Raw genomic sequence first — 22,252 nt, 5'->3', positions numbered from 1 at the left:
GAAGGGCACTTGAAGCCATTTATTTTTTATCCTTGTCATTTTGCTCATGATACTGGAAGGCCAAAAAATATATTACTGCAGGATTTGCAGAGGTTAAGCCTGGGTTAAAGCATTAAAAGCTTGTGATCTTAAAACTACCAGTGAAGAGTTTCACTCTCTGTCCCTCCCTTTCTCTTTATCCGTTCATTCATCCATCCATCCATCCATCATCCATCTATTAATTCATCCATTATCCATCCATCCATCCAACCATCCCTCCAACCATTCATCCATCCATCCATCCATCCATCATCCATCCATCCATCCATCCATTAATTCATCCATTATCCATCCATCTATCCATCCAACCATCCCTCCAGCCATTCATCCAACCATCCATCCATCATCCATCCATCCATCCATCCATCCATCATCCATCCATCCATCCATTAATTCATCCATTATATATCCATCTATCCATCCAACCATCCCTCCAACCATTCATCCAACCATCCATCCATCCATCCATCCATCCAACCATCCAGCCATCATCCATTCATCCATCCATCCGTCCATCCACATCTTTTAGTCATCAATCCATTTATTCACCCATTCTTCTATCTGTCCTACCCTTCATTACTCCATTTATTCCTCTTTTTTCCAATCTGTCCATCGACCCACCCATCCATCCACATCTTCCTTTATTCATCTACCCACCCACCCATCCATCCACATCTTCCTTTATTCATCTACCCACCCACCCACCCATCCACATCTTCCTTTATTCATCTACCCACCCACCCACCCATCCATGCATCTCTCCATCCATCCATCCTTTCATCCGCCATCTATCTACCTATTAGTCAGCTCTCTTTCAAGTATGGATAAGCACTTCCTCCACGTTGGTCTCAGAAAACCCAGACTGAGTCAGACCTACCTGCCAGGAGGAACACCTGGGCTGCTGTGGAGACCTCAGTCCAGCACAGAGCTTCAGAATGGGGCGTGGGCATGGAGGAGTCCCGAGCTGGGGGTTTGAACAGGGGCCCCGAGGGGAGCTTCAGCCCCAGCTGGAAGAGGGCGCAGGGCTGTATGAAAAAGGTAGAGGGATTAAGATGAAAAAAAAAAAACACCTTATGGACATAGACAACATTATGGTGATTACCTCAAAGAAAGGGGAGGGGGAAGAAGAAGAAGGAAAAGGGGAGGGGGTAGATGGTGATGGAGGGAGACTTGACCTGGAGTGGGGAACACACAGTGCAATGTGCAGATGATGAGTTACAGAATTGTACACCTGAAACCTGTATAATCTTATTAACCAATGTCACCCTCATAGATAATAATAAGAAGAAAGAACCAGCCAGGGGGGGGGGGCATCGTCTGCAGCTGCCCAGAGGGCCTGAGAACCCAGCAGGTCCTCTCCTCGCCTGCCCTGGCCCTCCCTGCTCGCCCCCAAGCCGAAAGTCTCCGGTGCTGCAAGTTTCCGAGACTCAAACAGTGACGTTTTCATCATGGCAATAACCACAGCGAGACAAAAATAACAACAACCCCCAGTGCCGCACACAACTGAGACGCTGTCGCTTACATCTCAGTAAACACACTGTAAAATGTATCTCTCCGAGCGGTCCTCCCTCCTCTGTTTCAGTTATGGTGGATTTTTTAATAATAATAATAATAATAATAATAATAAAATTGTTGATAAAAATCAAAGTCACATAATCAAAATAGAGAAGTTTGACATTTATATATGTTGTTTATTACTCTGGTGTTTTAAAGTATTTAAAAAAAAGGCAAGCCAAGATGAGTTTCTCATGTCAAATTGTCATCCAGTTCTCGCCCACAAACTATTGAAACTTTGTTCTCTGGAATGAATCCAGCGTCTCCACCGGGGTGTGGGGGTGGGGGTGGGGGGGTGTCCCTGAAGACTTGCCGGTGATGCTGCTGTCTGCATCACCGCTGTCCTAAAACAACGATCGTGTCACGTTGTCTTTCTCATAGGCTTTGAGGAGAAGTCGGCTGTATTTTTTTCCTTGCGGTCCCCAGGAGTATCTGTTGCTGCTCTTGGGCATCCTGGTAAAAGCCTGCACTCGAGTGAACCCGCCGTGGGGAGAGGGCTTCTGACCTTGGCCCCGTCCAGACTTTTCAGAAGGGTCCGAGCCTGGCCCTGAACGCGCCGATCCTGGGCGTAGGGGTCCCCATGCTGTCGAGAGGAAGATGTTCTCTCGGTGGGGGCGACAGCCTGAGATGGTCAGAAAGGCAGGGTCTCCGGCCGGCCAGGTGCAGGACGGCCTGGCACCGAGACCCGGCTAAGCCAGCAGAAGGGGCGAGCACGCTGACAGGAGAGTTGGGGTCCTGGGCGCAGTGGCCATGGGACCCCTGAGCCCCGGGGAAGTCAGGCAAGGCCAGGACCTGATGGGGGCTGGTTCCCCCCATCTTAGAGCTGGAGGCCCGGGTTCTACCTTCTGGGATCCCACAAACCCACCTGTCAGGGGAAGAGGCGGGGGAATCAGAGAAGGTAGGGTCTGCAACCCCTTTTGCACCCCATATGTATCCTGGGCCGGGTCGCTTCTCCCCTCAGTCTTTCTCAATGACTGAACGACCCTCGGCCTCAGTTTTACCATCTGTAAAACGGACAGAAGGATCCCCCAACCCAAACACTCACTCTTCACAGTTCTGAGGTCTCCCCTACTTGGGGATTCTGCAAATTCGTGGTCGAGCTGGGGCGTGAGCCCGGAACCGGCATCTGAGGGAGTCTCCCCTCCCCACTCCCGCCCTGTTCCCCGCCTCGTCCTGCCGGCAGCATCGGGGTGCAGAGGCGAGGCCCAGGACGTCAGCTCTGGTCCCCATGGCTTCCCTCTGTCCCCTGCACTGACCACAGGGTAGCCCCAAGGAAAGACAGCCTTCAAAATTCCAGAACCTTCCGAAGGGGTTGCTTCCCCCTCCCCCTCCCTCTCCCCCAGACCCGAGTCTCTCCGGAGCGCCCCGAGCTGGACGGCTGGAGGGGGAAAGGAGGGCGGGCGGTGGACAGTGGACCGCGCGGGCTGGAGGGGGAAAGGAGGGCGGGCGGCGGACAGTGGACCGCGCGGGCTGGAGGGGGAAAGGAGGGCGGGCGGCGGACAGTGGACCGCGCGGGCTGGAGGGGGAAAGGAGGGCGGGCGGCGGACAGTGGGCCGCGCGGGCTGGAGGGGGAAAGGAGGGCGGGCGGCGGACAGTGGGCCGCGCGGGCTGGAGGGGGAAAGGAGGGCGGGCGGCGCACAGTGGGCCGCGCAGCCGCAGCGCTCCCGGGTGGTGAGAGGAGGACCACCGACCTGTTTCCGGGAGGAGCCTCGACCTGTTTCGGGGAGGAGCCCCGACCTGTTTCGGGGAGGAGCACCGACCTGTTTCGGGGAAGTCCCTGCAGACAGCTGCCGGGGACGTTTTCTGCCGTGCACCTCACGAGAAGAAGGGGATGAGGGGAGGGAGGAGTCCACTCACCGCAGACTGCGCGGGAGAAGCACAGCAGGACCAAGAGGAGGCATCAAGGGAGGTGACCACCGGGTCGCAGCCGGCCCCAGGGCTCGGCTTGGGCTCTGTGGGCCCTCCAGTGCGGTCAGGGAAGCCAGCGCCCGAACACCAGGGACTAGAAAGGTGCATATTCCCCTGGGGGGGCTGAGACACATCTTGGGGGGAGAGTCCCGGGAGGCAGGAATAAAGTCCAGCCTTGGCTTTAGAAGACACACTATATCCAGAAACCACCAGAGATGAATTAGTTACACCGTGTCGTGTCATGTGATAGTAAGGAAATGATACACAATGACAACAAACAAAACCTCCAGATGTCAGTGGCTTTGATAGAGCACTGTCAGATCCTGCTTCCTGAATGCTTCACCAGTGCAAGCGCTTCCTCCGCAGGGACTCAGGGGCCCAGGCCCCTGCCATCTCGTGGCTCTGCCACCCCCGGGGGCGTCAGAGCCCTCCGTGTGTGGCCGTGGGGAGGGTGCAGCCGGGTGTCAGCAGCCCCAGCACGGGACTCTCCCATGCCGTTCCATTCATGATCGTTTCGAGTACAAGCAGCTCGGTTGGTTAGAGCGTTGTATCCTTTGCAAAGTTTGTGGGTTTGATCCCTGGTCAGGGCACATACGGGAATAGATTGATGTTTCTGTCTCGCTCTCCCTTCCTCTCTAAAAAGAAAAGAAAAGGCAATCAATCAATTATAAAAAATATAAAGAATAGCACAGGTTCACTCCCAGACGAGAGGAGGCTGGAAACAGGGTGGGGGTGGAGGGGTGGGGGGGGTGGGGGGCCAAAGCGGAGGTTCCACCAGGAAGACAGAGCAGAGGCGCCTAGAGCTGGGGCCACGCAGAGGATGGTGTCTGCAGTGATGGGATGGAGGTGGTAGCCAGGGAAGGGGTGGGGTTCCGGAGGACTGTCCCGAGGGACCCAAGATGCTCCGCACATTGGCTTCTCCTGGTTCTCCCTTTAGCGAAGTCTCGGCCGCGGCAGCTTGCTGGGGGCGCTGTGAAAGCAGCTGGGCCCCAGGGCGCAGTGCATCCAGAGCAGGACCTACGGCACCCTCTCCTGCCGCTGACCAGGGGTCCCGGCCGTGCTCCTGTCAGGGTCCTCTGAGCCCTGGTCTCAGCCAGGCACGGCCCTGAGCCTGTGGCCCCGCCCCTCCTGCCGAGCCCAGTTTCCGCAAAGGATCCTGTTAAGACAGCTGAGCGGGGATCCCTCCGCCTCTCACATCGGAGCAAGGTCCTCCTGGTCACTTCCCATCCGCTGAGCCGCAACACTCCGCTCCTCAGCTGGAAACCCAGCTGCCTTTGCTGCATTCGGGATTTACTCTTGCCCCATTATGGTCATCCAGAATAAAGGGGTCACTCGCACTCCACTATGGTCATCCGGAATAAAGGGGTCACTCTTGCCCTGTTATGGTGGTCTGGAATAAAGGGGTCACTCTTGCTCCATTATGGTCATCCAGAATAAAGGGGTCACTCGCACTCCATTATGGTCATCCGGAATAAAGGGGTCACTCTTGCCCCGTTATGGTGGTCTGGAATAAAGGGGTCACTCTTGCCCCATTATGGTCATCCGGAATAAAGGGGTCACTCTTGCCCCGTTATGGTGGTCCAGAATAAAGGGGTCACTCTCGCCCCGTATGGTCATCCGGAGTAAAGGTGTCACTCTTATCCCGTTATGGTCATCCGGAGTAAAGGTGTCACTCTTATCCCGTTATGGTCATCTGGAATAAAGGGGTCACTCTCGTCCTGTTATGGTCATCTGGAATAAAGGGGTCACTCTCGCCCCGTTATGGTCATCTGGAATAAAGGGGTCACTCTCACCCCATTACAGTGGTCTGGAATAAAATCTTCATTGCCGCTTCCAACTCAACTAAGTGAAAAATTTCCCACCACTGCCACCACGAGTCTGAGGTAATCTCTTCATTGAGCACCTTCCTTCCAGAACCGGCCTTGGTTGCTCAGGATGAGGGACTCCCAGGGGGTCTTTCTCCACATGGGCATCAGCTTGGGAGCCTGGGAGGTCTTGGCGAGCCACGTGGAGGGGAGGCTGCAGGGGACCATCTGACAGCTGACTGCATGCTTGTTCTGTGGCCCCAGGCCGGGCCAGAAATTCAGGTAGAGAAATTGTAGCTGAGTGTGGGACTTCCCGATGTCCAGGGTAGAAAAAGGCTGCCTGTGTGAGGGGCACAGGTGGGCAAGAGGCTCAGTGGAGGACCCCTCTGCCACGCCAGGGCCTATGCCGCCTCTGCTGTGTCCCACGGCTGGGAGGGCATGGAGGGGTCTCCCTGGGGAACGGGTCCCCGGGGCCATGGCATGAGAATGCCTCAAGCCAGGGACCAAGGCATCCTTCTTTGAAGACTGTTTTTATTTTTAAACCTCTTCTGCCCAAGTGCCAGCCGAGGCTATTTCTGGGGGATCAGTCATTCACCCCAGGGCTATCGGCCCTTCTGAAAACCCTCATTCAATTATTTGTGGGCAGAAACCAAATAGTTGGCCCCCGGGGTTTCCAGGTTCCTTGAGAACCCTGGGTGCACCCCATTGTGTGTCTCCTCGTCCAGGGCCTTGAGCGAGAGGTGGCAGGGCACTTGGCCGGCCACCAGAGCTTGTTAGCGTCTCTCCCCTCAGAAAGTCAGATCTGTCTTCCAAAAACGCGGTCCCCAAAGGTCATGAATATTCTCTCTGTGGACACACAGACGGGAGGGGGCCCCTTCTAGTAAATAATTAACGGGTGCAATGACCCACGAGCAGGACCCTGGATAGGGGCAGGGAGGCTTTGTGGGTGAGCAGGGACCATGGGGGCTCCTAGGGCAGGGGACACAGGCGGCCCCTCCCAGCCGTCTGAGGGGACACACAGGAAGAGGCCACGTCTTTGCTCCTGGGAAGCAGAGAGGAACCGGACTGGAAGGAAGCAGTGAATTTGAGCTCAAAATAGTTCTCATTTGCTGTGCAGTAATCGGGTCCATTCTTTAAACTTTTCCCAAGGAATGGGGGGGGGGAGATTTTTTTAGAGGAAAAAATTATATGCTGAATAAAACACAGAAAGGACCACATATGCAGTGGTAAGCATTTTAAATTAGCATCTTACATAATTTGTCTTCATAACCATACCCATTTTTCAAACTGAGAAACTAAGATTCAGGGAGTAAAAAACTCACCGTTGGGCCCTGGCCGGTTGGCTCAGTGGTAAAGCATCGGCCTGGCATGCAGAAGTCCCAGGTTCGATTCCCGGCCAGGGCACACAGGAGAAGAGCCCATCTGCTTCTCCACCCCTCCCCCTCTCCTTCCTTTCTGTCTCTCTCTTCCCCTCCTGCAGCTGAGGCTCCATTGGAGCAAAGATGGCCTGGGCGCTGGGGATGGCTCCTTGACCTCTGCCCCAGGCGCTAGAGTGGCTCTGGTTGCAACAGAGCGATGCCCCAGAGGGGCAGAGCGTCGCCCCCTGGTGGGCGTGCCGGGTGGATCCCGGTCGGGCGCATGCGGGAGTCTGTCTGTCTCTCCCCGTTTCTAGCTTCGGAGAAATACCAAAAACAAACAAACAAACAAACAAAAAACTCACCCTTGGCCCCCAGCTCCTTAGTGGGACACTGTGCTGTGACCGTGGAGTGCCAGCTCACAGACCTGGGGCCTGGGCACAAAGCACCCCCTTCCCTCTCCAGTGCCAAGTACTGTCCAGAAGCTCGGCTTTCCGGACTGGAACGGGGTGGGTGTGAGACCCTGGAGGGGCCTGTGGGAGGCCGTCCTCGGGCCGGGCTTGGGGTGCAGGACCAGCACAGAGGGAGGGACGGGCCTGTCCTCGGGGGCTCCAGGGACGTCCCAGCAGTCAGCACCCTGGCCTCCACCTGCAGCCCTCATGTGCCAGTCGGGGCTCTCTAACCTGGGTGGGGAGCCAGTGGGTGAGTTCAATTCTCCTCCACCCCTCACAGCATGAATCTCCATCTCCGTGAGCATCATGCCCTCCTCTGACACTGGGGAGACAGACCACACTGCAGGGGGAGAGGAAGGAGCATCCTGGGTCATAGCCCAAAGGGTGTGCAGCGCTCAGAAGGGCCCTGGCCACCCGGCCACCCGGCCACTGACCACAGCATGGGCACAAAATCGTGTTACATTCACCAAAGGAATGCTACACAGCAGGAAAAAGACGGAGTTACCGCCTGTCAATGACACAGATGAATCTCCTGGGCCGGCCGTTGAGCCAAATGGTCATTTCTATTTGCTCAGGACCAGGTGGAACCATCCCTGTTGACAGCTGGGGCCTGAGATGGGCAGGGCCTTCCTGGACACTGGGGACGCTCTGTGGTTGGACGGAGGTTTCCCGAACGTCTGCCGAGGTAAAATTCATGGAGCTGCACACTTAAGACATAGGCACTTTTCTGTCTCAATTTTTAGAAGTCCTCAGAGGTTTAATGCTGACCAGTTCCACAAAACAAACAGTAAAACAAGCCTAGCCTCCTGATGACTGACCCGGGTCACCCACCACCCCCTTGGGCCTCTATATCTTCTAAATCTCACCATCCAGACCCCGGCCCCGCCGAGGAGGCTGGGTTCCTACACAGGGTGTTTTTACACCCTCCAGATCCTGAAACTTGCCTGAAGAATGCTTTGTTAAATGTCTTCCCACCACACAGGACAGCTGCTTCTGTCAGCTAGCACTGAGGGAGGGCAATAATGACACAGAAGACACCTGGCGCCTTCCCCCCTGTGAGACAGTGCTGTCCCCCCACCCCACCCCACCCCCACCCCGCCCAGCTGGGGCCCCTTCCCTGAACAAGAACCACCTGGCACATGGGACACTGACTTTGCCGTGACCTCCTGTCTGCCTCTGCGGCACCCCAGGCTGGGGCCTAGAGCCCAAAGGCACTGCCGGGCCGGTCAGTGTCCCAGCAGGCTATGGAAGTGGCCTCCATGCAGACAGCGGCCCACAGGCCCCTCGCCCCGCTGTGGCCTGCCACTATGGAATTGGGGTCCCCTCTCCAGGTGCCTTGAGCCCCAGTGGGCCCCGCTCACCCCATGCAGGCAGCATCCTGACCCGGGCGGAGGGAGAGAGTGCCCATAAGGCTCGCAGGCACCCCGGGATCTGTCCCTTCCGACCTTCATTCCAAACCCCCCACCAAGCCCAAAGCTGGAAACAGCCAGGTGTCCTGGAGGGAGGGAAGAGCTGCAGGCCGGGCTCCGGCAGGAGAGGAGCCAGGTGGTGCCTGGTCTTCCCATCCGAATCCTCCGGAGCCAGGCTGCACACTCGTCTGGGGTGGCACGCTGGAGCCTCGGCGTTGAGCCTAGGGGCTTCTCCTCCCAACTTCAGCGGCTCATCAGAGGGGCGTGGGCTCGGGAGCGGAAGTGGGCTGGGCCCTCATCCTAATCCCAGAGTCTCTGAGCCAAAGAGACCTCATTAGGAAATAGGGTTTTTGCTGGTGCAAGAAAGGATCTTGAGATGAGGCCATCCTGGGAAGGCCCTAAATCCAATGGCAGGTGTCCTCATAAGTACAGATGAGGAGGAGGCCCTGTGAAGACAGAGGTAGGGATCAGTGATGTGGCCACAAGCCAAGGCATGTGGGAGCCACCAGAAGCTGGAGGAGGCCAGGCAGGACCCTCCCCTAAAGCCTCTGGAGGGAGGGGTCCTGCTGACACCTTGAGTCCCGACTTCTGGCCCCAGAACCACGGGAGAATTCAGTTTGGCCGTCTTAAGCACATCATTGTGTGGTCATTTCTTATGACAGCCACAGGACACTAATCTAGGGCGCCTGCTTCAGGCCCAGGGTTTGAGGATGATTCCTGTGTGACCTTGGGGAGGTCACCATGCCTCTCTGAGCTCCAGTCTTTTCAACTGGAAGCCCCCGTCCCCGTCTTCCCATGCCGCGAGGAGAAAAGGCGACACAGTCTCTTCCGTCCCTCAGAGGCCTGGAGGAGCAACCTGCGTGGAGGCAGCCAGTTCCTGGGGGCCGTGGAGGCCACGCTGGGGACAGGAAGGCCATGCTCTGCTGGGAGAGGGCCTGGCTTCCGTCCTGAACCAAGAACGTCCAGCCGGCACTCGGCAGGGGCTGCTGTGGCCATGGACGGCTCGTCAGGATGGAGCCGCCACACGGCTGAAGTTATGTGTGTTGCAGACAGGCCAGAGACACTGTCCTGTGGCCAATCAGCCACCAGCACCGTGAGGAGAATAGTAGGAGACAGGGGTCTCCTTGGATTCCAGCTTGTCCCCGAGTCCCGAGATTGTTGCTCTGGGAAACGGAGGCCGGCGTGTGCTCCTGTCCGAGCCCAGGGTCCCTGCACACGCCGTGCTGGGTCAGCAGGCACAGCTGGAGTGTCTGCGGGGCCCCGTGCTTCTCCCTTTGAGGGGCTGACAACGTCCCAGACTTTTCTTTGAACACTTTGGATGTGAGGACCCCTTTGTCCCATGGTGTTTGAGAATAAGAGTTTAAAGGGATCTCAGGGGCCCTGTCATTTTCTCCTCATAATTTTTCAGACAGGGAAACTGAGGCTCAGCCAGGGTAAAGCCAGGACACGGGTCCCCAGCCAGTGGGACTCACAGCCTTGCTGTCCCCCCTGCCCCTAAACACTAGGACTCAAGACCTTCAGCCAAAGTCGGGGCTCCAAGGCATAAGCTCTTGCTGCAGATTCTGAGGTGGGGAGCAAGGTGCCCCGAGTCCACTTCCTGGAGAACAGTGCCAGCTGCCAGGAAGGCCTCCATTAGACCACCCACGGTCCCTTCTTCCCTGGGACCACTCTTCCCGCCCAGCTCTACAGAGCAAAATACATTTTTGTTTTCCACGCTGATGCCTTGACAGACACCCTGGAGACAGTTGGTCTCAGCCCCCGGGGCCCAACTTGGCCGACCTCCCCTGGCTGGGCCTCAGCCCCTGGACACCCCTGGCCCCCTCCCTCAGCTGCCGGCTGCGGACGGCCGGCACGTCCCAGGGTGGGAGGGGACGCCCTCTGCACGGCAGCCTTTTACAGTAAAGAGGGTTCTCGTAAGCTGAGGTCATCCTCCAATCAAATGAGAGGCAGGATGGGGGAATAATTTGTGAGCTTTAAAGAGGTTACAGGTTCCTATTAGATTTGTGCCTGCCCTGCCAGCTGTCCACAGAAACACTCCCTGTCATAACTCATGTAGCTCGTGTCAGTAGCCATGTCCAGGCTCACGCCTTCTCTAACCAGCCCCACATGTCAGATGTCCTCACGCCAGTGACGAGAGCTGGCACCCCAGGGAGCCCGTCCGCACGGCAGGCCCTGCTCCCCTGCCCGCTGCCAGTGCGAACTCGCAATCCCCACAGCACCCCCGGGAAGCCACTGTTGGGGTCCCCGTTCTGTGACGGTGAATACTAAGGCACAGAGACGCTAAGTCCTTTTCTGCACGCACAGACACACACCACACACACACGCGCACGCACACACATACACACACCACACACACACGCACGCACATACACACACCACACGCACACGCACACACATACACCACACACGCACGCACGCACACACATACACACCACACACACGCACGCACACACATACACACACCACACACACGCACGCACATACACACACCACACACACACACGCACGCACATACACACACCACACACACGCACGCACGCACATACACACACCACACACGCGCACGCACGCACATACACACACCACACACACACGCACACACATACACACACCACACACACGCACGCACACACATACACACACACACACGCACGCACATACACACACCACACACGCGCACGCACGCACATACACACACCACACACACACACGCACACACATACACACACCACACACACACACACGCACGCACGCACATACACACACCACACGCACACGCACACACATACACCACACACGCACGCACGCACACACATACACACCACACACACGCACGCACGCACACACATACACACACCACACACACACGCACGCACACACATACACACACCACACACACGCACGCACGCACATACACACACCACACACACGCACGCACGCACATACACACACCACACACACACGCACACACACACATACACACACCACACACACGCACGCACGCACATACACACACCACACACACACGCACGCACACACATACACACACCACACACACGCACGCACGCACATACACACACCACACACACACACGCACGCACGCACACACCACACACACACGCACACACCATACACGATCAAGTCAGACAAACTGCCGATGGGAGACACAAAGGCACAGGGTTGTTGAATGTAGATAGATACATTTGCGGGTGAATCTGCCAGTTCATATCCTCCTTACAGAGCAGGATTTCAGGAAGGGTGTGATCAGGGTTCCCTAAAATACACAGGTGATGTAGCAAAGCCTGCGAGGTCCCTGCGGATGTCCTGTCCTCTGTTCTCCCTGCCTCAGCCGCACGGACCTCCTGTGTTCCTGGAACTTGTGAGGCGCCTTCGGGGCACGAGGCGTTGCCGTCTCCGCGCCAGGGCTGGCTCCTCTTCGTGGATCAGCTCTCAGCTGGCACGTCGCCTCCTAACAGAGGCGTCCACGCGTCCTCACGCCGCGAAGCTGATGAGTGACAGTCGCTACCCCGCCTCCTGTTTTATTCCAGTCCCCATACTCATCCCTAATCTGCGATGGTCTTCCCTGCTTGCTTGTGGCCTCTTCAATGTCCCTAGGTCACAGCCTCCCAGGGCACCTTCCCACTTGGTCATTGCTATGACGTCAGCCCCTCACACAGTGACCGGCTGGGGTTGTGCTCAGTCAGGCACCAATGAATGAATGGATGAATGAACACAGTGAGAAGGAGAGGAGCTGGGAGCAGCAAGGAGAAGACATTGTCAGGGGTGACAAACGGAGCCAGACCGGAGAGGTTCAGCTTAGCAAATGCCTGCCCTTCGAGTCCTACTTTTACTGAGCTTCCTAGCGGCCAAGAAGGAAAGGGAAACATGATCAGTCTATGTGAGTGAGATGGCGATCGGAGGGGCCGAACCAGTGGGTCAGAGGGCATACAGCTGGTTTGCGTACTGAGACCAGATGGGCATTTTCCGTGAGAGTCCTTCCAGTGGGGTTACCTTGTGAGTCACCCCCGTGTGCTCAGCAACCTCCCTGTGGGGAGCACCGGGCGCTTTTGGTGAGTCTGCTTTTCAATGCCGGGTGATCTTTATGGCTCATCTCACAACAAAATGGTTGAGACGAAACCAGGCTACAGGAAGTCGTTCTCATGCCTGGCCCACTAGGGTGATCTGAGAGCGTGGGGGAGGGCCCGGGGGCTGTGACTGTCCCTGTCCACTCTGGTGGCGAGAGCTGGAGAGCTGGCTACCACTTTCTGAGTGCTGTCCCAGGGCTCAGGGGCAGAGAGAACGGGGGCCGAACACGACCCATCCAGAGAACAGGGGCAGAACACGACCCATCCCTCCCACGGTAAGCGTTATTGCCTTCCGGTGACGGCTGCCACGCACCCCTGGTCCCCAGCGGGATCGCGAGGCAGGCAGTATGTGCATCCGCTCTCCGGGCCATTCACTCAGTTCGGGCAGTGGCTCTTCCCTCCGCGGAGAGGCAGGGGTGGATGGTGGGTTCCAGCTGAGAGCCATCTGGAATGTTCCTGACAGATCTCTCCTGTAGGTGATTCAGAAGTGGAACAGGAGACTGCGGGGTGTTGGACGTGTCTAAGACCAGGGCCAAGAGCAAGACACCGGGGGGTGCTGGTGTGGGCTGCACTGCACCGTGGCTCCCCAGGACCTAGCTGTCCACCACGGTCGCCCGCAGCCACCGGGGCCCCTGACTCCCACTGCGTCCTACACACAACATCCAGGGCTGTGTCCTACACACAACGTCCAGGGCTGGACCCCACCCTGTGGGGAGGGAAACAGCCCCAGCGAAGGTGTTGCACAGGCACACAAGGGCATCGCGGGAGCTCGGGAAAATGCCACCGAGGTAAATAAGATGCCCCTGGAGGCCCAGTCTGGGTTTGTGGGGTGGGGGAGGGAGGGTGTATAGTGGGGGGGGGGAGTGTGAGCTCGGGCGCAAAAATCCCTGCAGGTTAAAATAACGTTTGAGGCAGAAGACGTGTTAATTTACACTTTTAACCCGCAGGATTGAAGGCAGGGGAGTGGATAAAACGGTGAGTAATTACAAGGGAGAACAGAAAGTCCGAGGACAGTTTGCCTCCCCATTGAAAGGGACCAGGAGGAGAATTGACATCTGAGAGATAATGAGGGCTCATCTCGGCTAATCCAGCACTCACCTCTGAGCAAATCATGTGGTACAAAAAAAAAGAGAGAGAAAGAAAGAAAGAAATTGACAATGGCTGTAAAATTGCTTATTGATGAAACCATGGAATTATGTGATAGAAGAAATCAATTAAGTAGTGAGAGGTGAGGCCCTCTGCAGCAAAGCAGAGGCTGGGAAATTAACAAAGGAAATTGACATGGGTGGTGAGAAAGGGCTAGAAATGATCTTGCCAAAGGAAAAGTAAAAATAGAAGGCTACTTTGAAAGACTAGACCATTACAAGGGGGAAGAACGCACAATGGAAGGGAGACACGTGAAACTGCAGCCAGGGGAGGAAGAAGTCTTCCCGGGAACAGAAGGTGGGTGGGCTCCAAAGTCATGCCGATAAAAGTGCGTGCACAAAGACGGACGGCCTGAGGGAGAACGGCTGTCGTTCATATGGGGAAACTGAGGCCCAGGGAAGGGGCAGGGCCTGCGGGGAAGACTCTTCTCTGTCATCCCTGCCTCCTCCTTCCACTCAGGGGAGAGAGAAGACAAGACTCAAGCCCCTCCTTGTCCACTGTTTCTTGCCTGGGACGCTTGGTACATAGAAGGAACTCCAGTGTTTGTTGAATGACTAAGTGACAGCCTCTGGCCTGGGCCAAAGGCCCCTTCTCAGAGTTCCCACAGCAGCCTGCACTTGCCCAGGCTCTCACCACCCTTATTGCTCAGTGTGGTCAGCCCCAGGCACACGTAACGCCTCAAGCCAGCCTGACGTCTGCGGGACCCAGCAGCCAGCATCGTGCCTGGAACAGGGTTGATGCCTCAGGACTCAGGATTGGCTGAATGTTTTAAGCTCAGTGAATGCTGGTGTGTATGTGTCTAGGGTGGTGGGGGGTGTCTCAGAGCAAGATTGCAGTACTTGGAGGGTCTACACAGCCCTTCATTTTACAGCCCAGGGACCTCAGGGGCCAGCCAAACCCGTTCAGACAGGCTCCGATCCTCTATCCTGTGGCCTGTACCCTCTGCTGCTCAGCTGGCCAGGGAGGTGGTGGGCAGCTTCTGGCCTTTCAGATACAACCGGGGTTTGGGGGAAGTGTGCTTGGCGCCCTCCTCCACTTTTATCCAGGTGAAAATTGGATCTTCTCACCAGGAGGCTCAAACAATTTCGAGCCCCTGCAGAGGCAGCTGTGCTAATAACATTCAGCGGTCGGTCAGCCACAGCCTTGGCTGTCTCCGCCTTGGGCTGGGGTGCAGGCAACCCCCCCACACTTTGTCCAGCATTCCCCCCTCCGGTGAAGGGGCAGCGGGGACTCTGTGTGTGAGGAGTACCCGTCCTGAGGTGGGGCCTGCTGCTGCGGCCAGGTCCTCCCCGGCTGCCCCAAGCCCAGCGCGGCCCCCACGGGTCTGCCGACACCAAGTCAGCCTGTCCTGCCGCTTCCCGGGACCAGCTGGGTGCTGGGGGGACAAGCAAGTCAGGGGGTGCCTGTGCAGACCGGACACCCGTTCTGGGCCCGACGTTGTGCCTGTGACTGTCACTCAGCCTCCCAGGACCACCTGCCAGGTTCGGGGCTGATCCCGCATCCTGGGTGGCTTCTGCGGTTGGAACGAGACAGTCGTGCGCCACCCCACCAAGATCGCGGCAGATGGAGTCGGGGTTCTCTGAACCTCAGTCTTCCCACCCGAAGGAGGAGCCTCGGGTTCCAGAGGACGAGGCTGCCGGGCTGTGACTGTGTCCACTGGGCTCAGACACCCCCGTCCGTGAGAAGCTCGGTCTCCTTCCTCCCGGGACATGACTGTCTGTAGAAGACATCCCGGGAGGAGTGTCCCCAGCTGCCAGCACAGCTGGTTCACGGCACAGCGCAGGGGCGGGGCTGGCCCAGGACTCTGGCAGCTTTGTCCTCTCACCTCCCTGGGGACAGACATGGTCTGTGTCTGTCACCAGAGCAGCCTCCCACCCCTGGCCAGCCAGATGCCCACCCCAGCACCATGCCTCCAAAAGCGCAGTGGGCCATGGGTCCCCTGTGTCACCCCACCAGTCCCTGACCACAGATCACCAGCGAGAACCCGGAGGCTGCGGTGGCCCAGGTCAGGTGGGAGGGACAGGATAAACAATCGAGTGGGAAGGAAGGGGGTGCACACCAGAACAGAGACTCCAGAGCATAGGATAAACGATCGAGTGGGAAGGAAGGGGGTACACACCAGAACACAGACCCCAGAGCATAGAATAAATAGATCGAGTGGGAAGGAAGGGGGTGCACACCAGAACAGAGACTCCAGAGCATAGAATAAACGATTGAGTGGGAAGGAAGGGGGTGCACACCAGAACAGAGACTCCAGAGCATAGAATGAACGGATTGAGTGGGAAGGAAGGGGGTGCACCCCAGAACTGAGACTCTAGAGCATAGAATAAACAGATCGAGTGGGAAGGAAGGGGGTGCACACCAGAACAGAGACTCCAGAGCATAAGATAAACGGATCGAGTGGGAAGGAAGGGGGTGCACGCCAGAACAGAGACTCCAGAGCATAGAATGAACGGATTGAGTGGGAAGGAAGGGGGTGCACGCCAGAACAGAGACTCCAGAGCATAGAATGAACGGATCGAGTGGGAAGGAAGGGGGTGCACCCCAGAACAGAGACTCCAGAGCATAGGATAAACGGATCGAGTGGGAAGGAAGGGGGTGCACACCAGAACAGAGACTCCAGAGCATAGGATAAACGATTGAGTGGGAAGGAAGGGGGTGCACCCCAGAACTGAGACTCCAGAGCAGCACAGAGCAAACAGAGGAAGTCACTGGTTTATGTCCTAGGAACGACCCTATTTCATGTGATTGACAGGAACGCCCCAGGACGAGACAGCCCTCTTGCGATTACACGCCATGAGCTAATTCTTCTTTTGTCACTTAGTGAAAACTGTCCGGGGAAATGTATTTTCTCTTTCTTATAGAAAAGGAAACTCAAGTTCTGAGGAGCAAAGATATGGATTCCTCAAGTCCCAGCCCTCTTGGTGGTGACCCGACTGTCTTTCAGACGTCAGTCCAGGTCTGGCTGGGCTGGTCTCAGCCACGGCCCCAGGTGGCCACACCTGGCACCTGAACCTGACAGGCCGGTCACCATCACGAGCCTAGGGCGAGGAGCCCTGGGAGGAAGGCCTGAAATTGTGTCCGACGGCCTTTCGGACACACAGAGACCCTGTGCCTGGACAGTCCCTTGAAATGTACAAGTCTCTGGCTGTCCCGGACCAGTGCAGCTGCTAACTGTCCAGGTCCTCAGTGAGAATGGTGCGGAATGAGGAAATGAACTCAGAGAGAAAAAGGATGGGATCGGGTGGCCTCTGCCACACCCACAGCTTGCAAGAGCAAGTCTCCACCACCAAACTGCTTTATTTATAGGGCAGAGAAAAGTTATTAGCAAATCAAAGAGATCTCTGATACAAAGTCACATTTCCAAGGCAACCCAAGAATTCTCCCAAGTGCAGAAAACCCTCCACCCTGCATAACATCTTAACTTCACAAAACAAAGGGTAAACATAGCTAACACAGAGGTGCGGAGAAGGGCATGTAAATTGCCTTTACCAACCTAAACAAACAGAGGTTGTGGGGAAGGCTCAGCCTTTAGCAACGTAGTCACGCAGAGGTGAGGGGATGAGAGGCGGAGAAACACTCAGCTTCCTAGCCAATGTGGAGTTGTGGGGAAGAGCCTCACCTTTGGTGAGGTCTTAGACTGCGAGGGCTTGCAGTCTCCCACATCTGGCCCCATCCAAGAGACCAGTTTCTCCAGGGCACAAAGTCATCCCGTTTCTAGAGAGATTTTTTTTTTTTTGGTGCGACTATGTGTTTAATGTTGAGGAATCACATGATCAAATTCATTTTATACAGTGCACTCTAGCTAGAGGATGGAAAATTGATTCAAAGGACAAATCGAAGGGCAATTGGACAGCACCTAACACCTTTGAGAAGTGCGTACCCCTCCAGCGAGCAGCAGCGCCTCTGGGAAGCGGCCCGACAGCAATCGTCACCGAGATGGGAGGGCGAGGGTATTATTCACAAGAATGCTTGCCAGGATGCGGTTTGCCGGAGCAAAATAAATTAGATAGATAGATGATACATAGATAGATAGATAGATAGATAAAATGTTCTTCCACCATGTGACAAAATAATACTGTTATCCAGTGGGATTGTAATTCAATTAAAACTCTGGTAGATCTGCATGTACTGACGTGCACATGAGTCCATGAGGGACGAAGTCATCGCGGGACAAGACTGAGTGCTCCGTTCGGTAAAACACCTCTCTAGACACTTGGATACGCAAAGAAAAAGGTCAAAAACAAGACCAGGATTATTGGTTTCCCAGGACGGAGATTTTCCACACCACCAAGGGAACAGAGTAAAGAAAGCAACAAGGCCTCTCCTTCCACACCGGGGCTCCCTGGCGTCCGCGGTGGAGCCAGGCGCCCAGGCGAGGGCCGGGGCCGCGGAGGGGGCTTCGCCTTCCCCACCGGAACCTGTGGCTTCCTGTGTTGTAGGTGTGTGCACACGCGTGTGCTTCCCGATTGCTTAATGACAATCACGGAGGCGGGGTGGACGCAGCGCAGGCCCTCAGAGATCAGCCTGACAGCCTGAAGGATGTCCCCCACGGGGAGGAATTGAGATGCAGGCGAGCTCCTCGGCCTCCTCCTCCACTCCTCTGCGTCGCCCCCGCCAGCTCCGCAGTCACGACACCACACGACCAGGTGGTCCCAGGACAGCTGGCGGCAGGAATGCGTGCTGCTGAAATCTTTCCAGACATCTCTGACAACAGGCGGCCCATCAGCAATGAATCTGGGAGCTCGCAAATGAAAGACAGGTCTTGCTTTGCTTTCACAGTTGTTGACTTAAAAAAAAAAGCCCGACCACAAAACATAAGCTCACGTGGGCATTCGCTGCAAAGGCAGTGCGGGTGGGCGGGCCCAGGGGAGGCGGCCCGCAGAATGGATGTTTCCACCCTATTGTCACCCGAGTGCGGGCGGGGAGGGCGGCCTTCTGCGGGGCTTTGCGCAGGAGGTGAGACGGTGCACAGCGGGACAGGGTGGACCGAGTGGCACGCAGCGATGGGCGGGAGAAATAAAGAAGACGGCCATGGCCTGTGTGCCCAGAACGCGCTCTGGCGGATGGAGAGAAGCGCCGTTTGTCGGCACGCGCTCTGGCGGATGGAGAGAAGTGCCGTTCGTCGGGGTACACAACGCAGAGTGGGCGGGAACAGGGGAGAATGTGATGGACGAAACAGTCCAGAGTGAAATAAACAAAACGAACTAGGCTGGGGTTGAATAGCTAGAAGAACATGGAGTGGGGTGGGAGAGGGGGTCATTATTCAGAGGAGGACACTGAAGGCTGAGACAGGACAGGGTCAGCCCCTTCCCCTGCCCCCCCCCTTAATCCTCCTCTCCAGGGACATTGGTGGGACTTAAAGCTGAGGGTTGCAAGGTTGGGATGTAGGGAGCAGGTGGGGACAGGGAAGGTCCCCTCAGAGGGACCGCAGTATACATGCAGACCCTGGAGAGAGCCGGGGGCCTGCTGGGCTCCCTGCTTTGGCCCCGCCCCCGACTTCCAGAAGCCCCGCCCCTCTGGGCTTCTATTTCCCCCCCACTGTCCAAAGAGCAAGTCTGCTAAGATGACCTCCATGCTCCTCACCTCTCAGTGTCTTTATTTTACAGTTATATGGGCTGCAGAGACAACAGAAACGGACAGGAGACATTCACAGAACCGACGGTTCATGCTGGCCCATGTCAGGCAGCATCCTGGCCACCACAGGCCAAGTCCCCAGGATGGTGGCACAATGCCCTCATGGCCTCAGGTGCCCGGGAGTGCCCACCTCCTGAGGAGGCAACATCAAGTTGAGTATATCAGAGCTTGAGGCCAAAAGAAACCTCAGATATTCTGATCCTGACTTTATTTACAACTCTCAGTATTCTATTCATCATGGATATATTTGCATTAATTTTGACCTTTTTAGCATGTTGTGTGAAAGTACTGTTTATCTCCGTTACTGAGTTTTTTGGTAACCCCTCTACATGTTTCGCCCCCGGCAAATGCCTCACTACCTCGTCTTAGTCCCAGTTCTGTTGGTAGATGTCACGATGACCCCATTCTACAGAGGAAGAAACAGAGGTTCAGGGAGTTTCCCTGACCCCAGGATACTAAGTATGCTTGTCGGAGAAGCAGCTCGCCGAGCTAGAAGAAAAGTGCTGAAGATGGTGCTCAGTGGACTCACACGTGTGGCTGTCTTTTGGGGGCTGGGTCTTTGGGGAGACATGGCACCCCACCAGCGGGACAGAGAGGGCAGTCTAGGCAAGAGGACCTGCACATTCTAAGGCGTAGCAAGTTAGGTTGGAGTGCAGGTCAGTGTGGCTAACTGCAGGGTTGATGGGAGAGTTAGGTTTGGAATTTGGGGGGCTAGGGCTAGCTCCCATCTGCTTCTTGGCTGGCCCATGCCCAGAGGACCTGCACTGTCCCATGTCCCGTGGCTGAGACATCAGGTGGGCGTGGGTGACGGAATGACAGGCAGCTGCCAGGCCGCTCCCTGTGGGGCTCAAGCAAACAGCCTCACCAGCGATGGGCACATCCCGTCTGGGGAAACTGCGTTCTGTGCCCCTTAGGTGCTCTGGGTTGTCGGTGTAAGGGGTAGACACCCTCCCAGCCTCAGCGTGTGGGCCAGTCTATGTGGAATATATAGGGTCTGCAGGAGTCCTTGCCAAGTGCTAACTGGGCACTGGAACCCAAATGGGAGCCCGGAGCCACATGGGCTCCATCCACCCAGCGTTGGGAGGAGACCGGGGAGTGACGCTGAAACTTCTGCTCCGTCTCCGTCTCCAGCAGCCCCCCAGCCTCAGGGTGATGACCTCTTCCCAGCCCCCAATGCCCAGCCAATCCCACCCTTTCTGCTTACCCCCAAGAGCCAGGCAGAGCCAGGGCGATTTCTGTGGGCAGCTGGCAACCAGGACCTGCTGGGGCACTGGGTCCCCGGGCACGCACTGTGCCCAAGGCTTGTCCCCCATCGTGAGAGACACGAGGTGCTAACGGAGCTGACGGGTCCACGTCATGGCTTTCTGGGCAAAGATGCTGGGCCTGCAGCCCCGGCCCTGATCTCGGGAATGCACAGCTTTGCCATCCTGTCCTTCTCCCGTGATGTCGCAGCACTGCGACCATGACCACGCGTCCTGAGGCAGCCCACGGGCTTGTCCTAAGAGCACCAGCCCGAAACATGGCCTTGTCCTGAAGGAGATCATGGTACTGAAGACTTTGTCCTGTTCTGATGGAGAACTTAGCCCTGAAGACAAGACGGTGAGAGACAAAGGGACAATGGCCAGAGCGGACATGAGTGGACATGAGGACAGAACTCAGACTTCCCCCTGCCTGAGCACCTGCCCAGGAGACGGGCCCCTTCCCCACAATAACCAGCCCCGAAAGCCGCCACTGGGAGTCAGACTCGCAGGAGGCCAGAGGGCTGTCCCAGTGACAATGCGGAAGGCCAGCAATCGGCCCCAGATGACCAGAACCTGACCAATGGCTTACAGTGGCACCAAGCAGAGACAGCGCGACACGTCCGCTAGGGAACCAGGCAGGGCGCCCACTTCCCGTGAGCTGCCTCCCCATCCAGAGGCCCAGGATCCATCCGGGCCCCCAGTCTCCCCTTTGCTCCCTGAAGCCCTCCGCCCGCCCGTGGGGCTCTTGTCCACAGAGCGGGCAGCCGAGCCTCCACTTTTCTTCTCATTTGGTTGGCCTCTGTTCCCACAACCACATGACCCTGTCCTGCGGGAAACCGTAGCCCCTCGCTGTGGTCCTATCCTAAGGGGTCCTGGGTCCTAAGGGGTCTGATAGCCCTACGGCCATGATGGTTCCCTGAGAGAACTCAAAGCTCTAAGATCTCACACACGTCCTGTGGGAGCTCTTAGCCCTAAAGCTATGGCCCTATTTTCAGGGCGCACAGTGACCCAAATATGTGCCCGAGGGGTGTCAAGTCTTACAAGGCTGGGCCCTCCTCGGCATGCCTCTTCATGCACCCCAGATTGTCCCTGTGCCCTCACCTGTCCGCTGTGTGCGCCACCCAGAGAGCCCCGTTCTCCCGGCCTCTCACCTGCTCAGGGCCCAGGGCATCAGCCTGGCACCTGAAACTGCCGTGACCTGGCTTGGCTGACTACCTTGCTGACCTCCTCTCCTCCTCTCCACCCGAGGGTCCCCTGAAACCGGGCCACATGCTGGGTTCTGCTTCTGCTTAGGATGTAGAAAGCTGTGAAGAATGACGTTCCCGTCCTAATAATGAGAAAAAGCCAGAAAGAGACAAACCCATTAGGTACAACCTAGTAAGCTGAACTTCAAAAAAGGTTGAGCCCCTCCAGACCGGGGTACACGGTGGCCTCATCGTGGCAGAGCATGGCAGGGGGTGGTGGCCCCCAGGCAACCGGGTAACAAGGAAAAAGCTAACATTTTCCACAAAGCCAGGCGGAGGCAGCCGCGAGGAGGCTGGAAACAGACCTGAGCATGGTCTAAGCTCCCTCACAAGCTCTCTCTCCGAGGACTCTCTGCCCGCCAGGTGTTCAAGAGGAA

Source organism: Saccopteryx bilineata, chromosome 4 (assembly GCF_036850765.1).
Source record: "Saccopteryx bilineata isolate mSacBil1 chromosome 4, mSacBil1_pri_phased_curated, whole genome shotgun sequence".
Lineage (NCBI taxonomy): Eukaryota > Metazoa > Chordata > Mammalia > Chiroptera > Emballonuridae > Saccopteryx > Saccopteryx bilineata.
The sequence above is the reverse complement of the archived record's forward strand: the minus strand, read 5'-3'. Positions refer to the sequence as shown.